Source organism: Odocoileus virginianus, chromosome 7, assembly GCF_023699985.2.
Source record: "Odocoileus virginianus isolate 20LAN1187 ecotype Illinois chromosome 7, Ovbor_1.2, whole genome shotgun sequence".
In the NCBI taxonomy this organism is placed as follows: Eukaryota; Metazoa; Chordata; class Mammalia; order Artiodactyla; family Cervidae; genus Odocoileus; species Odocoileus virginianus.
The window spans coordinates 83,619,248-83,645,559 of record NC_069680.1 but is presented as its reverse complement, the minus strand read 5'-3'; the positions used below and the strand labels follow the sequence as shown (position 1 = coordinate 83,645,559).

General features: G+C 45.4%; 1 protein-coding gene across 10 annotated transcripts in view; it reads right to left on the bottom strand.

The window, feature by feature from the left end:
- Positions 1–19,796, bottom strand: part of SIPA1L2 (signal induced proliferation associated 1 like 2) — a 236,048-nt gene extending 216,252 nt beyond the window's left edge. For 7 of the 10 annotated variants that reach the window (XM_070471082.1, XM_070471089.1, XM_020885449.2 and 4 more), the window contains exon 1: positions 17,554–17,850. The gene's annotated coding sequence lies outside the window, so the exon portion shown is untranslated. Of the gene's footprint in view, positions 1–16,768; positions 17,473–17,553; positions 17,851–19,561 lie in introns of those variants that run through there. The other 3 variants (XM_070471083.1, XM_070471087.1, XM_070471084.1) reach the window with 2 other exon arrangements.
- Between the last annotated feature and the right edge of the window lie 6,516 nt (positions 19,797–26,312).

Here is a 26,312-nt window from a genome sequence, read left to right as displayed (position 1 = left end):
AGTCCATGCAGGGTGACCACTCCCCACCATCACCACGCTTGGCACCCAGGGGGCAGTGACCTTGGCCCCTGGAGTCCAGACAGACTCACATCTGCTCCCCTGGGTCCCTCAGGCTGCCAATCCCATCGATCAGATTATCGCTTGAAGAGCCTTTCAAGGTTCTCGCAAAGAGACTACCAGAGTTATTTCAGGGGAAAGCAGTGTGATGTTAAGGCCCCCCTGGTGGCTCAAGAGGGTAAAGAATCTGTCTGCAATGCAGCAGACCCAGGTTCAATCCCTGGGTTGGGAAGATTCCCCCAGAGAAGGGAATGGCTACCCACTCCAGTATTCTTGCCTGGAGAATTCCTTGGACAGAGGAGCCTGGAGCAATGCAGTCCATGGGGTCCCAAAGAGTTGGGACACGACTGAGCAACTAACACACGCACACACACACACACACACACAGAGTGTGATGTTAGCTCCTTAGAAGAGGGTGAATCACACGTACAACCTCATCCTTAGGCTTCACCCGAAACCCCAACACAGCTCCTCTCTGAGTTGGAGAGGCCCCAGGACCCCATGGCATTGCCTTCTGAATGACACACGAGCCAGAGCCCTGCACTCGCTGGGGAGGTTTCTGCTCCCCAGAAACCCTCTGGCTCCTGAATAAATGATTACCAGGGTTCCATTCATCAAGTGTCTCTTAACCCTTCTATTATGAGACTGAATTTTAAACAGGGAACTGGGTCCTTTATCACATTCCCTAATCCATGTCCCCAGGAACATTTCTTTCCAAGTTACAGAATCTGTCTGCAACCTCGTTATTACAAACTTTCTCCCTCCCACCCTCCACCCAGAACTGCACTAAGAGGAGCATTACTGACCGCTGCATAGCGCAGGGAGCCCCGCTGTGCTCTGGACAACCCGGAGTGGCGGGATGCAGGGATGCGAAGGCGGCTCAAGAGGGGGGAGATGCATGTCTACACACGGCTGACTGATGTCACTGCAGGGGGCAAACTAACACAACATTGCAAAGCAGGGATACGCCATTAAAAAAAATAAATTACAAAAATAAAGGTAACTGGCCGAGAAGTGGAAAATCAAAATAGAAGACAGCACTGGCTCCAATTTAAAGAGAATTCCACCAAGAGCAAATACTACTAGGAGACTGACTCTACTTCCAGAATGAACATGCCATAAGAGCAACACCCACTTCTGCCTACCCACCCCGGAACCTGAGTCCCTCCCTAGGACGGTGCCTGGCAGGACAGAGTAGGCAGGAAGTATCTGACAAGTAAGTGACTCCGTCTGAGCACGCGCTATGTCAAAGGCACGGCCACTTCTGCAGCATCAGCGGGGACACTGCGCAGCAACCCCTGAATCACGTCGCTGAGCTCTCCGGAGGACCAGGCAGAAGTGATACAGATTCTTTCTGCGGTCTTCGGATGACCACCTCCTGAGGCCCCCTCCCCTTCGGCCAGCCTGAGTGCAGACGTGCCCAGTGGGTTCCCACCAACCAGTGAGGACCAGACCAGAAGCGGAGAAACAAGAGGCAAGGAACCTGGGTCCCTGAGCGCCAGCAGCCCACCTGCCCAGACCTCGGCCTGTCACTCAGGAAAGGAGTCAGCCTCTCTCTGGTTTGACACTGCATTCTGGCATCTCTTTTAGAGTAGAACTACCCTACTCAACACAGCCGTAAAAAAAAATCACACACTGACAGCACTGTGTGGGGGGATGTGTGTACACTGTATATAAATATTAAACCAGTACTACTGATGAGAAATTTTCCTTGGTTTTGATCATAGCTGGAGAGGCTTAGCAACTTGAAACTCTAGTGATAGTGGGCAGAGCAAAGGGGGCAGTTAATCCTGGCATCTTATTTTTAAGTCAACTAGGATTTTATTTTGCCAGCAAGTATCTCCTCAGCGCTGATGATTTTAAAATCTCCTAATATTTCAGCCTTATTTGGTTAGTTTCCTCTATACAGTGTCATAAAACAAAAGTCAGGAAATTTTAGTCTTCAGAATTCTTGTATTTAAGCTAGAAATTACAGATGGCCTTCTGCCTCCCCAGGCTCCACAAGTGCAGATTCAACCAATCGCAGATTGAAAATATTTTTAAATTTCCAAAGGATCAAAACATGAATTTGCCACACACCTGCAAATATTTACATAGCATTTACATTGTATGCGTAGTATAAGTAAATTAGAGATGAGGTAGTATAAGAGGTAGTATAAGTAAATTAGAGATGATTTAAAGTATATGGAAGGATTGTGTAAATTATATGCAAATACTACACCATTTCATATACAACACTTGAGCATCCCTGGATTTTGGTATCTGAGTGGGGGCACTGTCCTGAAAACAATCCTTATGAATACAGAAGATCAACTCTGTTCCTCAAAGATACCTTACAAAAACTTATTTTCTATTTCAAACTTCTTTAAAAAGTTAATCACACATCTAAGAATAGATTTGCAAAAATAAAGAGATGTGCTTTCTTTTACCTGAAGTTTTCCAAGTAGCAAATACAATAAATGGATGATGCGTATGATGGGTCTGAGTCCCTCTCTTCAGAAGCCAGAGGGCTCGGCTGAATGCCTGGAGCTGGCCTACAGCCCTGCAGCACAGCCAGCAGACCAACAGAAGCAGCACCTGGTTTTCAAGAGGCCCACTCAGAAAATGGCCATCTCAGATGCGAAAGCCACACCCCTGTTGGGAAAGGTGAGACTTAAGAAAAATTTACAAATACCCAAAGAAACTTGACCTTTGAAAAGAGCATGTGACCAAGGTAGAAGTAAGCCAGCCTGGTATAATATATTTAAAAGTGGATGGGAAAGCAGAAATTATTTTGCTGAGAGACAGAAGCCTTACACAAAAGAGTACATATGGCAGGATTCCCTTTATATGAAGTTCAAGAACTGGCAAAACTTACTCAAAACCAAACAAAAAAAAGGGACAGTGGCTGCCCAGGTTGGGGGTCGGGAGGGAACCCTGGGAAGGACCTGAGATAACTTTCTGGGGTGGTAGGTACATCTTAAAAGAAGTATGGGTTACATAGGTACATACGTGCGTGCATGCAAAGCTGCTTCAATCGTGTCTAACTCTTTGCAACCCTATGGACCGTAGTCCCCCAGGCTCCTTTGTCCATGGGGTTCTCCGGGCAAGAACACTGGAGGAGGTTGCCATGCCCTCCTCCAGGGATCGAACGCACATCTCTTACGTCTCCTGCATTGGGATGCATGTTCTTTACCACTACTGGGTCTCCTGCATTGCAGATGGATTCTTGACCATCTGAGCCACCAGGGAAGCCCTACCTAGATACATGCATTTGCCTAAACTCCTAGAATGATACACTTAAAATGCATGCATTTCACTGTATAAACTTTGCCTCAAAAAAATTTCAAAGTTTTAGACTCAATTATGACATGTATGCTGAAGTGCTTAGCAGTGAAGTACACTGACGTGTGCACTTATTTTGAAACACTTCCACAAAAAAAAAAAAAAAAAAGGATTGATGGGTAGACAGGGATGGATAGGAATATACAAAGCAAATACAATGAATGCTAACACTCTGTAGAACCTAAGTGGTGAGTATACGTGTCCAGGATACGACATAATTTTTTCAACTTACCTATGTGAAATTTGGCATGAAAATAAGCTGAGGGAAAGTATATGCTAATTATGCTGAGATGGCTTGTTTTAGAGTGTAAAGGAGTACGTGAATCTCACTCAGCACTTACTACTACTTCACAGGACATAACAAGAGCTCGTGGATAGCAACTGAACACTTGTCCCAGGGATGCCGGAGTGGTGGACGACGTGTTTGAGCGACCGAAGCTCTCACTGTCCACAGCCATGCTTCCTAAGGCTGCCGCAGTTGAACACTTTGATTGCTCAAAATAATTTTAAAGTAAATCACTTTGGTATATCAATTACCAAAAGTTATAAGTTTCTAAACAGAAAGTCTTAAAACAATGTGACCTTGAATTTCAAATATAATACTTGTGTGGTATTCTCTGAACAAACAACTGAAACAAAGTCAGTGATCTCATACCAAAATAATGTGGCTAAAAGGTACAAATTTTCAGTTAATTAGATGAATAAGTCCAGGGGATGTAACTAATGTACAGCACGGCACCTATTATAGTTGGTAACAGTGTAAGTATATTTGAAAATTTCCAAGGGAGTAGATCTTAAAAACCCTGGGACTTCCTTGGTGGTTCAGTGGTTAAAACTCGGCACTTCCAATGCACGGGACCTGGGTTCAATCCCTGGTCAGGAAACTAGATCCCACATGCCGCAACTAAAAATCCTAAGTGCCACAACCAAATAAATAATTAAATAAATAAATAAAATAAAATAAATAAATAAATAAATAAGAAATAATAATAAATTTTTTTTTATAAAATAAATGCACGGGACCTGGGTTCAATCCCTGGTCAGGAAACTAGATCCCACATGCCGCAACTAAAAATCCTAAGTGCCACAACCAAATAAGTAACTAAATAAATAACTAAAATAAAATAAATAAATAAAAAAAAAATAATAAATTTCTTTTTATAAAATAAATGCACGGGACTTGGGTTCAATCCCTGGTCAGGAAACTAGATCCCACATGATGCAACTAAAAATCCTAAGTGCCACAACCAAATAAATAACTAAAAAAAAAAAAAAAAAAAAAGTCATAATTCCAAGAGAAAAAAATCAGTATCTCTCTATATGGCAATAGACTATGTTTAACTAGACACTATGATAATCATTTGACAATACATAAAATTAACGAATCATTATGTTCTATACCTGAAACTAGTATCATGTTATATATCAATTACATCTCAATTTGTTTTAAAATGTTGGCTTTTCATCTCTGATGAGTCCAAAGTATTTTCTCCTCTAGGTTTACAGACACATTCTATAATCTTTAGCAAATTACAATGGGGGAGGGGAATCAGACTGACTATGTTACATGACAGGTAAGTTAATCAACCACTGAAAATACTGTCCATCACTTTTCCTAAAGTTTCTTTTGATAATAAAATCCAGTTGAGAGGTTGCAAAACCCAAGCCAGGCTGGGATCTAAGTTTGGTCCTAGGCAGAGTAAGTTGATGGAGACAGTACTATGATCTGAGAAACCACTAAAGAGAGAGGGTTTAACTTATATCTGCTGGTCCATACAGAGCCATGAGTGGCTTTGCATGCAAGAGCCCTTCAACAAAAGTTCAAACCTGACCATTTTCCAAAGCCTAATCCAGATCCTACCTTTTCCTTGAATGTTCTCCTGACTATACGCCCAAACACCATGCACTCCATCAGCCACAGTCTTCACTCTGAAAGAAGCTGCAGTACCCATCAACCCAAGAGTCCCTCTTACCGAGGAATCTGCTAATATCTGTGATGAATGGCCATCAGGCAGGCCAGGTCACCAACACGGCAGCCCGTTCTACCAAAAACAGTGGGCCTAGGGGGCAAACCACTCTCCTCGCATTCTCTTATTTATAAATTGGTACCAAGAGGAAGACTGATTCCAAGATAATCTCAGGGTTCCCCTGAGGCCTGAAACACTGAGTCTGGTCATTTGCTGACTGTGCCACGCACTTCCCCGGGCCAGAAGCCTGGGATGGAGTTACCAGATCCCTGCCCTCGGGGCCTCACCCCCCGGGTAACCTGGAAATCTCAGATGCCAGAGTTTAAAGGGAACCTAAGACTGTGTGGCCCCACATCCCCACTTGAAAACTGGCTGGAAGCAAAGTAAGACAGTCACAGACACCGAACCACTCCAGCGTTCCCTGGCGGCTCAGATGGTAAAGAATCTGAACTACAGTATGGTTCAATCCATGCGTCAGGAAGATCCCCTGGAGAAGGGAATGGCAACCCACTCCAGTCATGGTAATGAGAACGCATGGAAAGAGGAGCCTGCCAGGACCCACAACTTCCAAAGAATCAGGCGCAGCCAACAACACTTGAACCCCTCCGCCGAGCCCTCGTCCCACCTCCGTCTTCTGCAGCAAAGAAATGCTGCTTTGCGCTTCCATGGGCGGTCCCAAAGGCTTGTTCAAATATTCTCATCTTCCTGCTTAGTTTTATCTTTTCCAGAAAGTTCAGTTGGGGGCTTTTGGGTGTTTTGTTTGTTGTGTGTTTTGTTTTTTTTCTTGGCCACGCCACATAGTTTATAGGATCTCAGTTCCCTGACCAGTGATCAAACTCAAGGCCCATGACAGTGAAAGTGCTACGTCTTAACCACTGGACCATCAGGGAATTCCCAGAAAGGTCAGTTTTAAACAGGGGAAAGCTTGCAGTGAGAGTGAAACTGCCAGTCACTCAGTCGTGTTTGACTCTGCGACCCCATGGACTGTAGCCCACCAGGCTCCTCTGTCCATGAAATTCTCCAGGCAAGAATAACGGAGTGGGCTGCCATTCCCTTCTCCAGCGAATCCTCCCGACCCACGGGTTGAACCTGGGTCTCCCACATTGCAGGCAGATTCTTCACCATCTGAGCCACCAGGAAAGCCCCAAAGCCTGCAGGAATAGGTAGAAAACAAGCAAATGTTGTCCCTAGGCTGCTGCCTGCAGGCCGGCCTCTCTGCATCCTCCTCCACGCCTCCCACAGCAGAAGGCAAGCGCGATAAGCGTCTGTGGACCAAGCGGCAAAGGAAACCGTGAGATGAAAGGCAGAGGCTCCTGAAACCCTCCCGGGGCCTGCTCCTCACTCCATCCACGCATCCTGGGCCAACTCAACATCCCCTCTGTGCTACGGCGCGTCTGGGAAAGAAGCGTGAGCTGTGATGCTGCGATGCCAGGCCGAGAGGATAGATTTAGAAAGCTCCACATAGCCAGACACACAGCGACAACAGCCATCAGACATCACCCAGATTTAACTGGCCTAAAATTAGCAGTCGGAGCAGAGTAGTTACTGCACGGATGGCGTCAGAGTTCTTCTGACTGGCCGACTGCCAGTTTTAAACAAATCGTCCTGCTTTCTCTACCAGGGAAACAATATTTTGGAACAGAGCCAGCCAAGCATTTCTGCGGCTGTTTCCATTCTCGCTCCACTATTAATGTTTTATAATTCAGTGACAAGGTGAGCAGAGCCTCTATGGGCTACGTCCGTGAGGGGGTTATTTTCTTTGTTGCAAGCACTCATTCTTTGGATGAGTACTTTAGTATGGTGCAGGAATCCTTTTAAATATTTAAATGCCTGAAATTTATTTAGGGCTTCACATTCAACTGACTTAAACAAAGATGATGCAAATCGGACGAAGTATAAATGCAAAATGAAAATCGGTTTCCTCTGATCCTTCTTTTCATCCTGGCAAAGACTCAGGAGCGAAAGAAATGTTCTCCACAGGATCACAGGAGAGCCCTCTCGCTTCCCAGCAGAGAGGAGAGAGCCTGGTTCAATCAGAACTGTTAAACTACAAAATTTCTCATGAATAACAGAAGATCCACTGGCTGATAGAGGGTTTTAGGCTAGAACAATAGCTTTGCAGCCTGTTCCTGGCTACCACTTCCCACTTGCAGGGGCAGAAGTGAGATAATTCTCGCTATTTCCTCTGAATACATTTTCTTTACCCATGTCCCCCTTTCCTTTTATGATTTATTGAGATCAATAGGACCCCACAAGGTACCTAGGGTCCCACATGGGAGCAGAAAGGCGAGTTTAAACTCTTAAGAGCTAAGATTCAGAAAACCACGTGTGTTCTCGTCTGAAATCTCAGTTTTCACATTGTTGGTGGGGTGGCGGGCGGGGGGTTGTAAATTGCATCAGCCTTGTAAGGTTCTCCTTCAGTCTGTAGGAGACCACAAATAAAAGTTCAAGCACAATGGCTGTTTTGAAATCTACCTTCAGGAATCTCTCTTCCCAGTTCTTTATCCTGTTCATACGTCAAAAACATTAACCTCCCTCACTCACTCCTCTCACTTAAAACTTTTTCTAAAAAAGAGCTGATATATGTATATATAAAACTGATTCATGTTGCTATATACCTGAAACTAACACAACACTGTAAATCAACTTACAATTCCAATAAAATTTTTTTAAAATAAAAAAATTAAACCTTTTAAACAGATCCATTATCCCAAGCAAATGACTTCCAATGATCTTCAAATAAACAAAGCTGTTGGTAAATTAGGTGATTTTACTATTACTTAATCTCTCAGCCTCGCCCGCAGCTCTCATAGCAAACCTTAATACACCCATTTAATAAAGCAGGAGTTACAATGACATCCCCCTGAATTCATGCACTATGGGAATTAGTACTAGGTCAGGATATTAAGATAAAAGGCTTCTACCTATGCTTAGGGAGCACCTAATACACGTAAGGCATAAGTAATATTCCAACATACCCCGCAATCCTCAAAGTAAAAGGACTATGTTAACGGAAGGTGTACACTATACTACTGATTGGTTTCACAAAATCATTATTTCCTGTAGAAATTATCATCAATTGAGAGAGAAAAGATAACACTGAACAATTCAGAAATCCTCTCTTTCCAGTTATCTTTATTAAGGAGTCCAAACCAGACTTGTAGGTGAATTGCAGCTTCATCTGATTACAATAAGGCCAAGGCCATGCAATTGTGAGTTGGTATCAGACTTTGAAACCTGGGAAAGGTGTAAAGCACGCCTTCTCACCCCAGGGTGCCCATCCTCTCCGAACCACACCCCTTGGAATGGGGCAATAATGATATAACAGATGGACTTCCGCTTCACCCTCTTCAGAAACCACTTCTCCATTTTCAGCACTTTGATATCAGAGTTCAATTACAGGTCATTTCAAGTGACCCAGAAAAGATATAAAATGAGGCATAAAAGGCTGTTTGGGTAGATCATTTACAATAGAAATAATGAGAACCCCAAGGCAACACTTCCTTAGTTCAACAAAAGCCAAGACACACAGTGCTTTCATGTTTAAACCTGGGGCTTTCAATCCTGCCTTTATCAAACATTTGTTTGCTAAGAGGCTATTACGTGGCAGAAACCGGGGCAGGACAAGGAATACCGCAGTAATGACCAGAAATGTCCCTGCTCACATGGCACTTACATGGCACTTATGGAGGGGAGGCAGAAGATAAACACAGGAAAACCAATGTGCCATCAGGTAAGGCAATGAGACGCACGGTAGATCAAAACGGCTCAGCACACGGGAGGCTGGGAGGGGTGGGCAGTGCGGGCGGAGCTGGCGGCTACCAGGCCCTCCCCTGCGCCCCTCGTCCCCTGCAGCCCAGGCGCTCTCCAGAAGCTGGGACCCCGGCCCCTCGTGCACCTGGCGTGACCGCGCACTCAGTCCTAGCCAATGCTAACCTGCACTTTCAAAATTGTTCTTGCTCTTTTTATTAATTTTTACTGCAGTGTGGTTGCTTCTCACTTTCTTCACTTTTCATAGTTGCTTTCCAACGCTGGCTCCGTTTCCACTGCACAGCAAAGTGAATCGGCGGCACATACACCACCCTCCCTTCTGGAAGTCCTTCCCATACAGGTCAGCACAGTGCTTTGGTTCCTGGTGCTACACGGTGTATTCTCATTAGTCACCTATTCTATACATCAACACTGTATATGTGTCACTCCCAAGTCCTCCCACCCCTCCCTTTTCCCCCTTGATGTCCATACATCTGTCCTCTAAACCTGTGTCTCTTTCTGCTTTCCAAATAAGATGATCTATACCATTTTTCCAGATTCCACATGTTAACATACAATACTTGTTTTTCTCTTTCTGACTTACTTCACTCTGTATGACAGTCTCTAGGTCCATTCACGTCTCTACAAATGACCCCATTTGTTCCTTTACATGGCTGAGTAATATTCCACTTGTGTTTATGTTACACCTCCTCTTTATCCATTCCTCTGTTGACGCACATCTAGGTTGTTCTCTTGTCCCGACTATTGTAAACAGTGCTGCAAGTGTGCATGTATCTTTCCGAACTATGGTTTTCTCTGAGTTAGAAGTTTCTGGATGACCACATGATCAGTGATGTCCTTCTATCCTCATTCTGGGTCTGCTGTCAGCTATGCTTCAATAATATAATGCTCCCCAGAAACTCTGCAAGTAGAACGGTATCCTCCACCACGTCATCAGTCTCCCACCCCACCCCCAAGGTGAAACCTCAAGCTAAGCAACCCACTGGGTTTCCCTGAAGGCTCAGACAGTAAAGAGTCCAACTGCAGTGTGGGAGACCCAGGTTCAATCCCTGGGTTGGGAAGATCCCCTGGAGAAGGACATGGCAACTCACTCCAGTATCCTTGCCTGGAAAATTCCATGGACAGAGGAGCCTGGTAGGCCATAGTCCATGGAGTTGCAAGAGTCGGACATGACTCAGAGACTTCACTAAGCAACTCAAAACCAATTCTGGAAGAAAACCGGCCAAAGTAAAAACTGTCCTCAGGATGAAGAACAATTATGGTAAACAGAAGATCTATGAAGGGCAGCATCTGTCTTATGCTTCCATTCACAAGACCCTGCAGGCCCCAGAGAAGTTGTTTCCAAACAACCTTGAACTATAACCAGAGAGGGTGAGAGAGCAGTGGTCTCAGGACCCGGGCCACACATTTCAAAGCGTAACAAGCAAACTCTTAAGATGCAAAACACTCCAACATTCATTTAGGCTTATTATCAGACTTCTTAAAGTGTGTATTATTATGTTTTATAATGTCCATCCCCTGGAGGAGGAAATGGCAACCCACTCCAACATTCTTGCTGAGAAAATCCCAAGGACAGAGGAGACAGGTGGGCTATAGCCCATGGGATTTCAAAAGAGTCAGCATGACTGAGCAACAGAGCACGCACTTACAATGTCCGTATTTAACATGGTAAAGTTATATCTATATACACACACACATACATATACGTGTGTGTGGCAGTCGCTCAGTCGTGTCCAACTCTTTGCGACCCCACAGACTATAGCCCGCCAGGTTTCTCTGTCCATGGAATCCTCCAGGCAAGAATACTGGAGGGGATTGCCATTCCCTTCTCCAGAGGAACTTCCCAACCCAGGGATCGTACCCTGGTCTCCTGCATTGCAGGCAGATTCTTTAGCATCTGAGATATAGATATATATATATATATAGGCAGGAGACATGGATTTGATCCCTTGGTCAGGAAGATCCCCTGGAGGAGGGCACGGCAGTTCACTCCAGTGTTCTTGCCTGGAGAATTCCATGGACAGAGGAGCCTGGTGAGCTACAGTCCATGAGGTTGCAGAGTCAGACAGGAATGAGCAGCTCACACTTATGCTTCTTTACACACACTATATTAAACATTCACACGCACAAGCACATATAGACAAACGTGTATGTGCACATATGTATATTAAGCACAGGAGATTCTGGATAGCTGGGATGCACAATGGAAAAAGTTTAGAGACCCTACTACAAAGAAATCACTGTTCTTTAGATTAAGTCATTAAACACTCCAAAACAACAGAATGTATCCTGTATGAAGAACCCAAAGTGTAATTCCTAAAATTGCTTATTAGAAACTTCAATACAAAGAGGACTGTACGCCTACCCTACTTCTAAACCATGTGAATATCCACTGTTCCAAAGAGTACAACAATTATCAAAGTCCCCTGAAGATAGTGAAAGCAATCATGCAGACCACACTGCTACTGTGCCCTAAGCATTACAGTCAGAGATTTTTTTAAAATGTCTACATGATGGTTCATCTAAGCATACATAATTTTGTGTTCACCCAAGCATAATTACTTTCCACAGTAACCATTTTTAACACTGGCTCTTTACCTGGATTTTTTTTTCTTTCACTTCTAAGTACTTGAACACATTACTAAATAGCCTACTTTAGACTACTCTGATTTCTTAAACAGCTCAACTAACTGGGAGCTTCTCCTGGAAGATTTAGCAACTACCCGAAAGTGAAAAGTATAGGGTAATCCAATTGGTAGCACTCAAGACACCCTTAATGGCTAAATGATTATTTATGAAACAGGAAGAAAAGAGTACCAACTAATTAAGACACAGGGAATTGGGAAAAGATGGTGCCTGTCCCCAAATATCTGAAAGCCATTCAAAATAAGACAATACCAGACTGCAAGATGTGTTTAAGGAAGTCCACAACATTCTGCTTTTTCCCTACCATCTTTTTGGTGTTGAAGACTCCAGAGGTCACAGGTCACACTATAGCCCTAGCTTCTCAGTCCCTCCCTCAGTCAATCATTGAACATCTATTTCTCAATTCCCCACCATGCAGAGCATGGTTCAAGCTACTAGGGACACATTGAAAATGAACTCAGTTCTTGAAGTACCTTGGTCAGCAAGACCAACAAAGAAGGCCTGACATGATCTTTCAGGATATCTGTCCACTCCAGTATTCTGGCCTAGAGAATTCCATGGACTATATAGTCCATGGGGTCACAAAGAGTAAGACATGACTGAGCAATTTTCACTTCACAACCAATCCTAGAAGGAAACTTCCAGAGACACCATTCACAGTTTAGCCAGCAACTTAGGTAAGATAGCTAATGTGCAGACAGCATTTATTTGGGAAGGTTGGCAAAGGTGCTTTGATAATAGCATCAAATTCTCAAAAGCACTATGGGAAGAATCAGCCAAAATAAAATTAGACAAAGTCCAATGAAGGCTAAGTCCTGCATTAGCACAGGACAGGAAGACGTGGCTTCAAGACAACATGTGACTAAGAACCAGAGGTTCGAGTGAACAGGAAACTCTCTGAGTTTGAGTAAAAAGGTGAATGTGAACTTGATAGGACCTGCAAGTTGAGGGAGGGGCACCCCTATTCTACTCTGCACAGGTCGTGAGTGGGAAGCTCCAGGCCTCACCTGGACGGGTCTGTTGTCCAGTGAGTAACTAGAACACCTCTACAGAAGGCTTAGTTCTGGAGGCCACCAAGGGGATGGAACTCCTATTCACAGTCAGAATTAGAATTCAACTCGACAGGTAAAATACCACCTTCCAGTGGTCAAAACATCAGAAGGGTGGAACTCTCCATTCCTTACTAGGCCACGTGTGGGTATATAAAGGGACCCCAACATCAAAGAAGGGTTAGTTGAGTTGGTCAGTGATTTCCAAACCCTGGTCCATAGTGAAGTTTTCACTGATCTTTGCCAAAGGAAAAGTATCTGTGTATGGTGGTATATACGCCTGTGGGAGTAATTTAACCTACGCACTCTCTGGACGAAGAACTTTCCTTACGTCTGTAATGATAACATACATACATGTCCTCCCTTTTGTTGTTCTTCTCTTCTTGGCATATCAGTGTACCTTGATGAAATACCTTGACAGTAGACAGGAACTGCTGCTGTTAATTTTCAATATACGTAGCAACATAAAAAGTGGCAAATCTGACAACGTGCAAAATTTAATTTTTGTCTCTGATTTTTAATTTTAGAAGTAGATAGAAACAAAAACTATAGGAATGACATGAAAGGATAACCTCATGGATTTTTGTGGTAAAGAGATGCTATGACAACGAAACTCAACTTTACCACATATCTTCTTCCTTGCTATCACCCAAATTAGCTATACAATGTTGTATGGGGAGCAAAAAAAGATACACACACACACACACAGACACACACACACACACACACACATACATATACACACACACACATGTGTGTGGCTTTCCTGGTGGCTCAGACAGTAAAGAATTCGCCCGATCCCTGGGCTGGGACACAACTGAGCAACTAATACTACAACACGCACACACACACACACACACACACACACACAAACACACACACACAAACACAAAGAGACTTCCCAGTTGCTGCTAGTAGTCAAGAACCTGCCTGCCAATGCAGGAGACATAAGAGAGGCTGGTTCGATCCCTGGGTTGGGAAGATCCACTGGGGAAGGAAATGGCAACCCACTCCAGTGCTCTTGCCTGGAGAATCTCATAGACAGAGGAGCCTGGTGGGCTACAGTCCATAGTGTCACAAAGAGTCAGACACGACCGAGGCGACTTAGCACGCATGCACGTGCACATACACACATACATAAAGGAATTGGGTTACACTAAATGTGAACCCTCCCAAGAAACAGAACCTCTACTGTAAGATCTGGCTTCCTTGGACCACTCTTTGGAACCAAAGTTTATGAATCAAGTTCACAAAGGATCAAAATAATTTATCTCTGAATTTACAAGGCATTTAATTCCTATCACACTGTTATCCTTCCTTCAAAAGGAAGTCACGGCTAAATGTGTCTGTAACAGAAAAGCAACTTCTGAATCCTTGATTTTCAGGTGCAAACTAAGTAAGGTATAACTCTCGTGAATGTTCATGTGCCAGCTTTGTTGTTTAGTTGCTAAGTCATGTATGTCTTTGTGACCCCATGGACTGCAGCCCACCAGGCTTCTCTGTCCCTAGTATTTCCCAGGCAAGAATACTGGAGTGGATTGCCATTTTTCCTTCTCTAAGGGGTCATCCCAACTGGGGGATCGAACCTAGGTCTCCTGCTTGGCAGGCACTAAACCACCATGCCAACTTATTATAAATCACAGAAAGAAAAGATAAGCATGAAAAAATATAAGCTATCCCAATCAGTCATGTTCATTACTCTATATATACATTTATTTAAAACATTAAAGAAACCTAAAATTTTGGTGCTGAAAGGGACCATGGAAAAACTTCATCCAAACTCGTCAGTGCTAGACCCTAGAAGTAGGAAGCCAGAGGTTCCTGTCACTTCACCCTGCAAGGGAACAGGTTCATTAATAGAAGGAGAAAATCCAGAACATGGTTCCCTATAATCTTTAGGCATGTACTTCATATTTCATTCAAGTTCAAAACAGGAGGAGAAAAAAAAAAAAACTTTTAAGTTGCTTTTAAGTTGACAATAATAGAAATTTTCTTCAAATTCAACATTCAAGTCTTTCAAATCTTTGAAGGGATTTGTAATCCTAAACCACCACCTTAAGCAGATCATAAATTCAAAGACACAATGCCTTCCTCAATCTCAAAAAAAAAAAAAACCACACAAAAACCCTTTGCATCTATCAATTATGACTGGGGACTAGGGGGCTGTATCTACATAAACACACAGTTCTTTGGAAAGTATGCAGGAAACACAACCCCTTAAAACTAGTTTTCATGGCCAAACACAGTACTCTAAAACCAGTTTCAGTTACCAGATCATTGCCCTTTCAAGATATCTCGCTATTATTTTTTCACTTTAAAGAATAGACAGATTTCCAAAAAGAATAACCCTATAACCCTTTGACCTCAAGTAAAGAGATCCCTCAAGGTGGACAGGTGTTTATCAAGCTCAGGTATCAGGGAACCCTTCTAAATACCATTCCAGTCTCAAAAGAAAATAAAACAAAACTTACAAACTGTATTACACAGCTTTAACTACAATAAGTACCATAAAAGTCAAATCATGATGCTGACAATTTCCTTCTTTCATTCCAGAAAATTATAGCTCTTTGAGAAAGGCTAAGATTTAAACACATCAAAAGCACTTGATGGAAAATTTACACTTAAATCAACTAGGGAAAATGCCCATACTATAAAGCCAGAAGCTCCACTTCCACACCTGCAATTTATCTCTTGGTTTATTTTCTACACCAAATGCTTACACTGCTTCTTATCCAAGTTCATTTCACCCCATCTATAGGTAGCATGTGGGTACTGATAAAAGCTGTTTCTGATTTCATTTTATTCCCTACTTCCCAGATGTTTGCGAGAGAGAGGTCTATTTTTTTTTTTTTCCAGCTATTTGTGAATATGCTCTAATTTAGAACCAACAAATTTAACATCATATTATAAGCTGGGTAAGACACACACACACAATAAGTAACAGCTATGAGAAACGTTGAGATATTTTTCCAGCTTCTAAATAAGTCTGCCTACCTAGGCAAGATTTGGACAGGCTGCCATGGTCTTACTTCAGAGAAAAAGTCCTGAAAACACAAAATTAAGAACCTGCTGCCACCTAAATGGCCAACTACAAGTCATGGTACTTTGGGAAAAAGGGCTGTGTTTAGAAATGAAACACCCAATATCAGTTGGGGAAATAAAAATGGCCCCAACACAATGTTTGACTCCACACATGTATAATGCAACATCTCTTCCCTAAAATGCATCAACAGAGTCTTTAGAAAGAATCAATATTACGCGTACCAAAAACTCAAGAAAGATTGCACTTTTTCATGAATTACATTCTTTTATACTGTTTTGAATCAAGCAACCAACTACTAAAGTAAGCAGAAAACATCCTTAGTAGAAATGTTACCTAAATAGAATTAATAAGTCTCACCGTAGAACTTTAAATTTTTCAAGTAAAAACAGACATCCTTTAAATTTGTGACTAAAAACAGTAACCAAGTTGTCTCCTGAAATACATCTTTAGAAACACCAGAAGTAACAGACCACTTTATGACACCTACATAAATATTAGTTTTACAGGGAAGTAATATATTTCAAAGAAAGCAACAGTTTTGGAGATTTTTTTTTTCTCCCATTACTGATTGTAAAACTGGAAAAATTACAACCTGGATTGCAGACAGCCAACTCAAAAGCGCAGTTTACTAAATGCCTGTCATAAGAAAGCCATCTAGTGTTAACATTTAGAAATGAAAACTGCAGACAAAAGAGGCAAAGAAAAGAAAAATCTAAGTGACTATTTGGAACTTACTGAGCAAACCTATGAGAATCACCAAAATTCTTTGTTTAAAAAAGAAGGCCATCCTTATCAAAAACCGTATCTAATCTAAACAAAATTCAAAAAGTCTACAATCGCGTTTTGGCCAAAATCAGGTTTTTGGTGACCACAATTCCGTGGCCAATGCACTTGATGTTTCCAATACTCACGCTGGAGTCATCTTGGGCTGAATTAATTTAACTGAAGCAGGTTAATGATGACAAATATCTCCCAGAGGGGCCATGCCAACTTGTTTTCTCTTCCCGAGAAGCATCGGCTCTCGCTCACAGATGATGAACCGAGATTGATTCTTTGGGTTTGCGGCTTGGTTGAAATTAATCTGTAGGTGCTCAAGGGGATACTCCCAGGACCTGGCCAAACTAGCTTCAAGGATAGGCGGGCCCCCAAGCAGGACCGGGAGCAGAGGATGGAGCGAGCCGCGGACCCAGGGGAGCCTGGGAGCCGTCGAGCCACAGGGAAGGGCGCTCGCTGGCCGCTTGGGACCTTACAAAGAGGGGCAGGCGCCGCGAGGGCTCGCGCCCCGGGCACACCGCCTTCCCGGGGAATAAACCCCGCAGCAAGTTCAGCAAGTAACCCCGCCCGGCGCGCCGGGGAGCCGCGCCGGGCAACCTTTCTCTCTTTTCTCGGGTTAGTCACGGAGGAGTCGCTGCGCGCCCGGAGAGTCCTCGTTTAGTGCTCGCGTCAACGAGACCGGGATAACCTTTCAGCCGATCGATAACTTTGAGAACGAACGGCGACAGCTCCTCTTTCACCCCGGGCTCCGGAGCGCGGGCGCATCTGCCAGTCGGACCCCCGCCCCGCGCCCCGGCCGCGCGGTCGGCCCCCCGAGGCGCCCCCAAGGCAGCCCCTCACTTCGGGACGGTTCCGGGACACGACCCGGAGACTCCCGAGCGGACCCCGCCTCGCCTCCCGTCGCTCGTCGCCCCGAACGCACCTCGGAGACGCAGTCCGCCGCGACCTGCTGCAGCCCGCGAGCTCGCGGCGGCGCCTACCGGGGCCGCCTCCTCGCCGCCCGCCGCTGCCCGGGGCTGCCCATCGGCCCGGACCCTGCCCGCGCCGGGCTCCGGCGGGAGGCGGCCGGGACCCGCCGGCTGCGGCTGGAGCGATCGGCCTGCGCTCGAGCGAGCGGGCGGGCGGGCGGTCGGGGCGGGGGCGCGGCGCTGCTCCTCCTCCTTCGTCCTCCTCCGGCTCCGCCGGCTCCTCCCGGGCTCCCACTCTGCAGCGCCGGCTCCCGACGCCGCGGCCCGCCCGCCCGACGGCCCCGCCCCCCGTCCGCTCCGCGGCCTCCCATTGGCCACCGCCCGCCGGCCCCCTCGGCCCCGCCCCGCGATTGGGAGCCGGCGCCGTCCGTCCCGCCGCCCCACGGGGCTCCGGGCGCAGCCGGTGCGCGGTTCCCAGGCCCCGCGGCGCACTGGAGCGGCGCGGCCGGGAGGGGCTCGGCGCTCTTCCTGCGGGGAGGGGGCTGCGAGCGGCGCGGCGCCCGCGGCCTCAAGCGGGGGCCAGCCTACCTGCACCCGCGGTCCGGGAACGCTGTAGCCGGCCTCCTTGGGATTTGTTTTCGCCCCTCTGGCAGCGATAAGTTAAAAATCCCGAAATCTGTTGCAGTGATGTCGTAATTGGCGTCTTACTGGGTTCTCAGCGACAGTTGCCGAAAATTCTTACTGAGCAATACATAATCTTTTTTTAATTCCTACAATTTGAGAAATGTGATTCTTAACTGGGGAAATTGACGCGTCGTGGGGCCCGCACGTTGAGCCAACCAAACCTGGCACGGTGGCCCCGCAGTGGTGTGCCATCTGCTTTTCCCTGGCTGCCTCGGCCTTACCGGGCTGGTCACGGCTAAAGGTCACCGTGTTGAGGAAGTCTGAACTTCCTTTGTTGGTTGAAGATGATGTTGAAGGGGATGAGAGGAGGAATGGGGCTGTTTGGCTTCTTCAGAAACGTAAGGCCTGGAATAATATCAGTGGGTCTCTGTCTTTGAACAGATGAGCGCTGGCAAGCGCAAACTGGGAAACCATGGTGTGCGCACGGCAGGGGACCCGGCATCTTGTATCATTGGGAAGATGGTATCAAGGCCTTGAGGAAGATCGCTGGCTCCCTAATTCTCCCTCCCCTTCATAAAGGAATTACTCTCTTAATGTAGCCAAACTGAACGTTTTGAAACTTGCGCCTGGTGGGCACCGTTTCGAATTTGCTTTCAGCAAGTGAGATGATCTGTGTGGCACCTGACTCTTTAATGAGTAACTACAACCTTCCCATGCACGAGATGCTCAACACAGACCTTGGGAGAATTCTGAAAAGTCCCAGAGCACCACGCAAGGAGAGTCATCGCAGGGTCCTGAAAAAGAATCCACTGAGAAGCCTGAGAATTATGTTGAATCTAACTAAACCCACGTGCAAAAGCCATGCACCTGGGCAGGCTAAGAATCAAACCTCCAGGAGGCTAGGGCAGCAGTGGCCCTAGAAGCCAGATCAGATGGGGAGGGGTTCCAGACAAGACTTTAGTAGGAAAGAAAGGAAAGGAGGCTGCATTTGTAAAGAAACTGAAGAAGTCTTGGTCGGGGGGGCGGGGGCAGGAAGGGAAGGGGGTCGGCGGAGGCGTGGGGGTGGGGGAGGCTGCAGAAAGCAAGACACCGACCACTGGGAAGCCCCGCAGAAAACCCACCACGGAAGAGAAGAATCCTGCTGCACAAACTTGTCTGTTTACTCCCTGAAGGTCAACTCATTTTGGACAGCTCATTTTGAACAAAAACCTGATCAAAAGACTCAGTGAGAAACACACACACATAGACACCCTCGAATCTGGCTCCGCGCCGCCCCCTGGCAGCGTCCCTGCCGGTACACTCTCGGGAATCGCGCCCCACCCCACCCCACCCCACCCCCACGGCGCCGGGTCCCCACCCCCCACACTCCCAAACGCCCACCCCCCTCCACACACACACCTCCCAGGAGAGGCTGGGCGTCGCCGGCCCACGACAGAGCTGCCGGGTCCTACGCAGGCACCTGCCCCAGGATCGCCGCATCGCTGGATCACAGAAGACGGCAGGAGGGGCGAGCCCTACCGTGCGCCCGCTCCCAGGGCTCCGCAGACGTCCCCGGCGGCCCTATGCCCCCAGGAGCTGGAGTGGGAGGATGCCCTGAGAAACATGCGGGAGGTCAGGCGACGCCCGCGCGCAGGAATGCTGCGGAGAACAGACCTTTCCGAGTCTGAAAGGGGGCCGGAGAGGCGTGCGGTCCAGGCTCCCCAGCCCAGCCCCCGGGCCCGCCCACTCCGCCTCCAGGCCGCCCTCCACCCAAAGGAGAAATGCTCTTAGATCTGATCTCGATGAAGAGAAAATGAACTTTTTATACCCACCTTTTCTACTTTGCTAGGACATGTTGATCACCCAGCAAGCTTTACCTGAAACTATCTTGAAACTATGTAATTTGCTCGACACTTGAATTGGTTGCTAAAAGATTAAAGGACCTCTGAGGACTTCTGAAGCTATATTGGAGCTGACTGTGCCTAAAGGTTCAGTAACAGGAATAGACTGCTAGGTAGAGGCTACTTTACCTTCCAGTCCCACCGTTGGTTTTCCTGAGCCGGCTTCACCGTGGCCCAGCTGCTCAGATTGTGTTTCCTAAGACTGGATTCAGAGTTTTCAGTTCCTCCTTTTCTGGAGGTTCTTCCTGGAGAGATAATGTTCTCAGTACTTCCCTATCCCAAACACACCCTAGAACATAACCCTCTTAGAAGTTAGGGGCGGTCCCTGCCATGCTATATTTCTCTGTGATCTAATGCATGTAAACATTGTACAGCCTTTTATATCTCTGTAAAAGAGGGCTATACAATATGGGAATGCATTTAATAAAACATGCCAGAGAGCAATATTGTGAGGTGTCACCTCATTAGCAGTATATACCAAGTTTGCGGTTTATTAACAAACATGCGTGGAGACCCTGTGATGTTCCAACAGGTACTGGGGATATACACGTGCAGAGGACTAGGCCCTGCCCTTCATCAGCTCGCCCTCTCGCCTGCGCGCATGCCCACACGTGGCAGATACCCCACTCGAGGTGTGGACACAGGAGCAGCCATGGACGGACACCTCCTGCAGGAGCCGAGGGAGAACAGGCCTCCCCCTTCACACCACGGTGCTTCTCACTCTTCACGGAGCTGCGCGTGTCCTCGTTTCCCCACTGTTCTAAGGGCCCTGAGGAAAAGAGCCTCGCCCCCTCAGCCTTTGGACTCCTAACGCAGTGACTGTGCCAGTCTGCGGATTGTCTCCAAGGTGGCTCTTGGTGCTGAGGCTGCACCGTCCACTGTCTGATAGATGAGGAAGAAGCTTTGACTTACTCCTTAAGGTCCATAATGATCTAATAAGGAAGCCTGTATTTTATTTTTGATCAACAACCAAAACCTATTTTGATAGAAAATAAACAATGCTTATGAAAAAACTATAAATACCACCAGTGATGAGGTGACTGCTCTGACTTACCTTAGTTTAAAATGTGTCTACAGTAAATTTAAAGCAAAGTGCCTACAGACGAAATTTATTAGTGCATCAAGCATAACTAAACTATTAAAGATATGAAATCCAGGCATGTCCAAAATCTTATGAGAGGACATCAGTGGTTAATTTCATATATATATATATAAATGTTAGCTGTAGGCTAGATTGTTTTTTAACATCTTTTATATGTTGGAGTATAATTGATTAACAATGTTGTATTAGTTTAAGGTGTACAGCAAAGTGATTTGGTCCTTAGTCTTGCAAACTCAAATTGAAATGCCCTAAGTGGGCTTCCCTCATAGCTCAGTTGGTAAAGAATCCACCTGTAATGGAGGAAACCCCGGTTCGATTCCTGGGCCAGAAAGATCTGCTGGAGAAGGGATAGGTTATCCACTCTAGTATTCTTGGTCTTCCCTTGTGGCTCAGCTGGTAAAGAATCTGCCAGCAATGCAGAAGACCTGGGTTCGATCCCTGGGTTGGGAAGATCCCCTGGAGGAGGGCACGGTAGCCCTCTCTAGTATTCTTGCCTTGGACAGAGGAGCCTGGCAGGCTATGGTCCATAGGGTCACAAAGAGTTGGATAGAACTGAAGTGACTTAGCCCACATGCATGCATGCATTAATACATCACTTCATTTTGGCCTTAGAATATCTTACTGAAAAAAATTCTTTTTTTCTATTAAAGCTATAAACTTCCCTGAAGTTTTAAAGAATATCAACTCTGAAGTATGAAAATGTATTTGCCTAAAAGCCAGAGTGAACAGTCCTGAATTTCATCACTTTACCTCCACCTTCCCTCAGGTCAAGACTCCCTTCTTCTCTAAGCCTCACTTCTGTGTTTCAGGTCTTTTTTCTCCTATGAATTCATAATACCCTAAGAGTTCCTAAAGCAACAAACTCAAGGGAGTAATGCTCTTTACAATTCTGAATCAGCACATCAACTCCCTCTGAAATAACTCCAACATCAATCTTACCTATCTTCCTCTAAAAGGTGTAAAAGAAGCCCACAGTTCAAAGACATACCAGCTGTCTACCCCATTCCAAGATTTTGAGCTTGTTGGCTGACCTTGGCTGGTACTTGGATCTATTTACCTTTGAACTGAGCAGAACGGGAGTTTGACTTCCTTGACACACTCCAGAAAGATTCTGCTTACAGATGATATGCATGTACTGTAATAATCCTGAATAGCTAAGTCTAAGTTAAGTAAAGCTTTCGGGTCCCACCCTCATTTCTTTTTTTCCCCTTCCCTAGCTTTTTAAAAGTATTTTTAACTCTGTTTTTAAAAGTATTTCTTTTAAAGTCAACTCTCTTTTTTAAGTATTTCTTTTAAGTCAAATGAATATTCATAATTTGCAACAAATAAGTATTAATTGCATGCTACACTCAGTGCATTATGTTAGACTGGAAGGTTCCAAAGGGCTGTACACTGGAGCACATGAAATTCATGGGAGGTTGCTCCAGGACCACCAATGAGAGGCGCCCAGAGGCAGAGTAAGAGAGCCAACTGTCTGCGGGCAAAAAAGCTTGGGCCACACGGGGAAGACTTCACCCAGGGCATCAGACTGGCTGAGCCAGGAGGGGGAAAGTGTGCACGCCCAGCAAGAGGAAGCAAGGAGGGCAAGCCCGCAGGAAGTGGCTGTGCGAGGCACGCCGTGGAGACAGCTGCGCCCTGAAGTCTAGCACAGGCTGATTCACTTCGGTAACAAACACTTATAGGGTGGCTAATCTGTGCCAAGGCCTGTTTTCTTCTTAGAGGAGAAGCCCTCCCATGAGGACACGCACTGGGCATGCTTCACCTTTCTTTCCAAATGGAATCAGAAACTTGGTAGGATATGGCCTTGTGAAGCAAAACAAGAAGTGCCAAGTTCTGCAGCAATTTCAAAAAAAGTTAAGCTGCAGTTCCAAAAGCTGGGTTACTGACCCTGGTCATGACTGTGCCAATAGTGCTGATAAAAATAAGCACATGTTCCTCTCCTCTTCAAATGGAACCCAGTAGAATAATGTAACAGTCATTAAACAGTGTCCTGTTGTCATATATTATCCTCAGGAGCTAAGAAGAAACCCACTTAATAATTAGAAAAAAAAAACAACTCATTTCTGCAAGTATATTTCTGTAGTAGTAATAGTGTTAGTTGCTCAGTCGTGTCGACTCTTTGTGATCCCATGGACTGCAGCCTTCCAGGCTCCTCTGTCCATGGAATTCTCCAGGTTAGAATATTGGAGTGGGTTGCCATTTCCTTCTCCAACAGAAGATTATTACACAGAAATAATGAGACTGTCCTCAAGGAACTATGAGAGAGCTGAGCTGGGATTTTTACACAGGAAACAATTTGAAGAACCGTGGATAGGCAACACATTAAAAAATGTCATGCTGTATAGACAGGTGCTATAGATATCTGGAAAGGCAATACTGGCTGGAGTGATCAAAGATTAGGAACTAATATCCTTCCTATATGTCGGTCTCTGTTGTAACGTTCCTAATCCAATGTATCTCCAAGAATCGTCCAAGACAGATGGATTATTTCTTTTCTGATGATTCAAACTCTTGGCCACATCTCTTCATATTTCTACCCCTTACCTTCTCCAGTCCAGACCCACAGCTAAATGACTTGCACAAACTTCACCACCCTTAAAATGGTCGTCTGCCTTTTTGCTTCACCTCACTTCAAGAAAAAAGAAACAACAAAAGGCCTAAACTGTATGTAACTCAAAAACCTCTCCCACTTTGTCCTATCTTTTGTAGCCTGAACTGTCGATTTTTAGGAGCTCACCCACTTCGATGCCAGAAAATGCAGGCTCTGAATCTGGTTTGCCAGCTTCTTAGATACAGAACTATAGACAAGTGATATCTCAAAGTTCCATTTTCCTTATCTGAAAAACGGGGACAGTCATACCTCAGAGAGCCATGGTGATGATTCCATATGATGTGGGGTATTAGTGAGTGCCAAAAACACAGTGGACCACCAACATTTACCATTTCCTCTTACTATTTAAGGTCGGCACTGGGATTTTATTTCGAGTCCTTCATACCAAAGCTAGCACAGGGGAAGGGCTTGATAAATATCCGATGAATGAATAAAGGAGCAGGTGGATAGACTACACAGTTCTTTTAAGCTTTGTTTAAGTTGTTACAATTTTACTCCTGTTTTATGGTTTTGATTTTTTGTGGGTTGTGGAATCCCCAACTAGGGATAGAACTCACACCCCTCACATTGGCAAGCAAAGTCTTAAGCACTGGATTGTCGGGGAGTCCCAAAAGTTTATACCTTAATCCTGCAAATTGTATTCCTGCTTGGGACTTAACAGTATTCTTTAAGCAGTGTTTTGGATTCTACCTTTAAGAAATAAAAAAGTAATAATAATTAACATAGAAGTTGAATGGCTCTAGGACCAGCTGCCGCTCATCACCACTAGATGGCGTCTATAATCACACGGAAAAGCGGCACGCACGCTGCTACTAGGTAATAACTGAATACAGGAAAGGTATATAAGCACACACACATTTGCAAATATATTTAGCTTTTACATACAATTTCTTTTTCATATTGGTTATGAATTTAGAGCTGCATGCGTGCTAAGTCGCTTCAGTCGTGGACTATAGCCTGCCAGGCTCCTCTGTCCGTGGGATTCTCCAGGCAAGAACACTGGAGTGGGTTGCTATGCCCTTCTCCAGGGGATCTTCTTGATCCAAGGATCAAACCCATGTCTCTTACATCTCCTGCATTGGCAGGCAGGTTCTTTACTACTAGTGCCACCCAGAAAATCCTTACAGCTGCCTTCAGTTTGGCAAACCCTTGCTTTCCTAATTTGAACAGTCTCCTTTAACAACATTTTTAATTGTTAAACTCTAAGCAGCCTCAGTGTGCAAGACACTTCAAGGTACCTGGTGACTGCTGTCCAAGTCTTTCTGTCATGTTGATGGAACAACTTACCCCCTGGGGAAAAGATTAGAAAAAGCTGAAAGCTTAGTGAGATAATAAAAAGGCCTTCTGCCTGCCTTCATCGTCCCTTTATTTATTGACCAACTGGGGACTGGACTCCAGAACTGTATAAAGCACTGAGATTATAGTGGTAAATAAGACTCACTTTTGAGGTTGTACTTGCTCTCCCATAAAGAAAAACTATCAGAACTTTAGAGACAGATGTTTATAAAATGACATTTAAATCATATAAGGTGACAGTTGTTTCTCAGAAACTGTTAGGCATTCTAAGAGAGAAATAGAGGTAAATTCAAAATGTTTCTGATCAAGACCTGAGAGTTTCTGCTTTCCACTTCCCAGGAAAATTAAAAAGGTGTGCTTCTCCATTCTAACCTTTGGTTCTCTGTGGCAGTGAGGCCAAGAATAGCTGCACTTGAACATTCTTGGGAGAGACCTCAGCAGAGAGAGAAAGAATAAGGGAAGAGAGACAGGAACATAAAGGGAACAATGGGTGAGGGAAATACGGGAAGAGTGGCCAAGGATGAACCGTGTAAATTCTTGCCACAAAATCTGAACCTTCAACCTTTGATGTGGAGAGAGTAAGACCATATTTTAAGATCAAAAAGTAAGGTAAAAAGGCCAATAAAGCCAAATCAAAACACCATAGTATTCCTAAATCCAGTGTTTCCAGAAATTGTAGAATCAGGGGTGGAGAATGAACTTAGACTAGTGTGAAATTTCACTTCTTTCTAGAGTGGCAGAGATGTGATGCAGCAGAGAGCTGGCAGCAACCCATTTTCATCCATCTACAGATAACCCCCATCAGTACATCTCAACACAGCTAAAGCCAGGTCTATCAGTCTCCCCCCAAGGCTGGCTGCTCTTGTTCACCCTGACATCTGCGACAACAGTGCTGTCCTTCTGTGAAACAGCAGACGCAGGAGGGTCCCCTTGGGCCACTCTCTGCCCTTCCCTGCAACATGGAAGCACTCTGGTTTCCCCCAAGATCTCTCACACCAGTCTCTTTGGTCACCCTTCCCCCCGTGTAACCCCCTCCCCCAAGCGCTTTCCTCCAAGAGTACAGACAGCTCTCCTAAAGGAGAGCTGTGTATCCTACCCCTCAACTTTCAAATCACCCGATGTCCATTACTTTAAGCGTGTAGATTTCCAGCCCCTAGTCCTTCCGGAGCTGCGTGGTGCCTACTGGATAAGGTCCAAGTTCCCCTCACCGTGTGTGTGTGTGTGTGTGTGTGTGTGTGTGTGTTCAGTCACTCAGTTGTG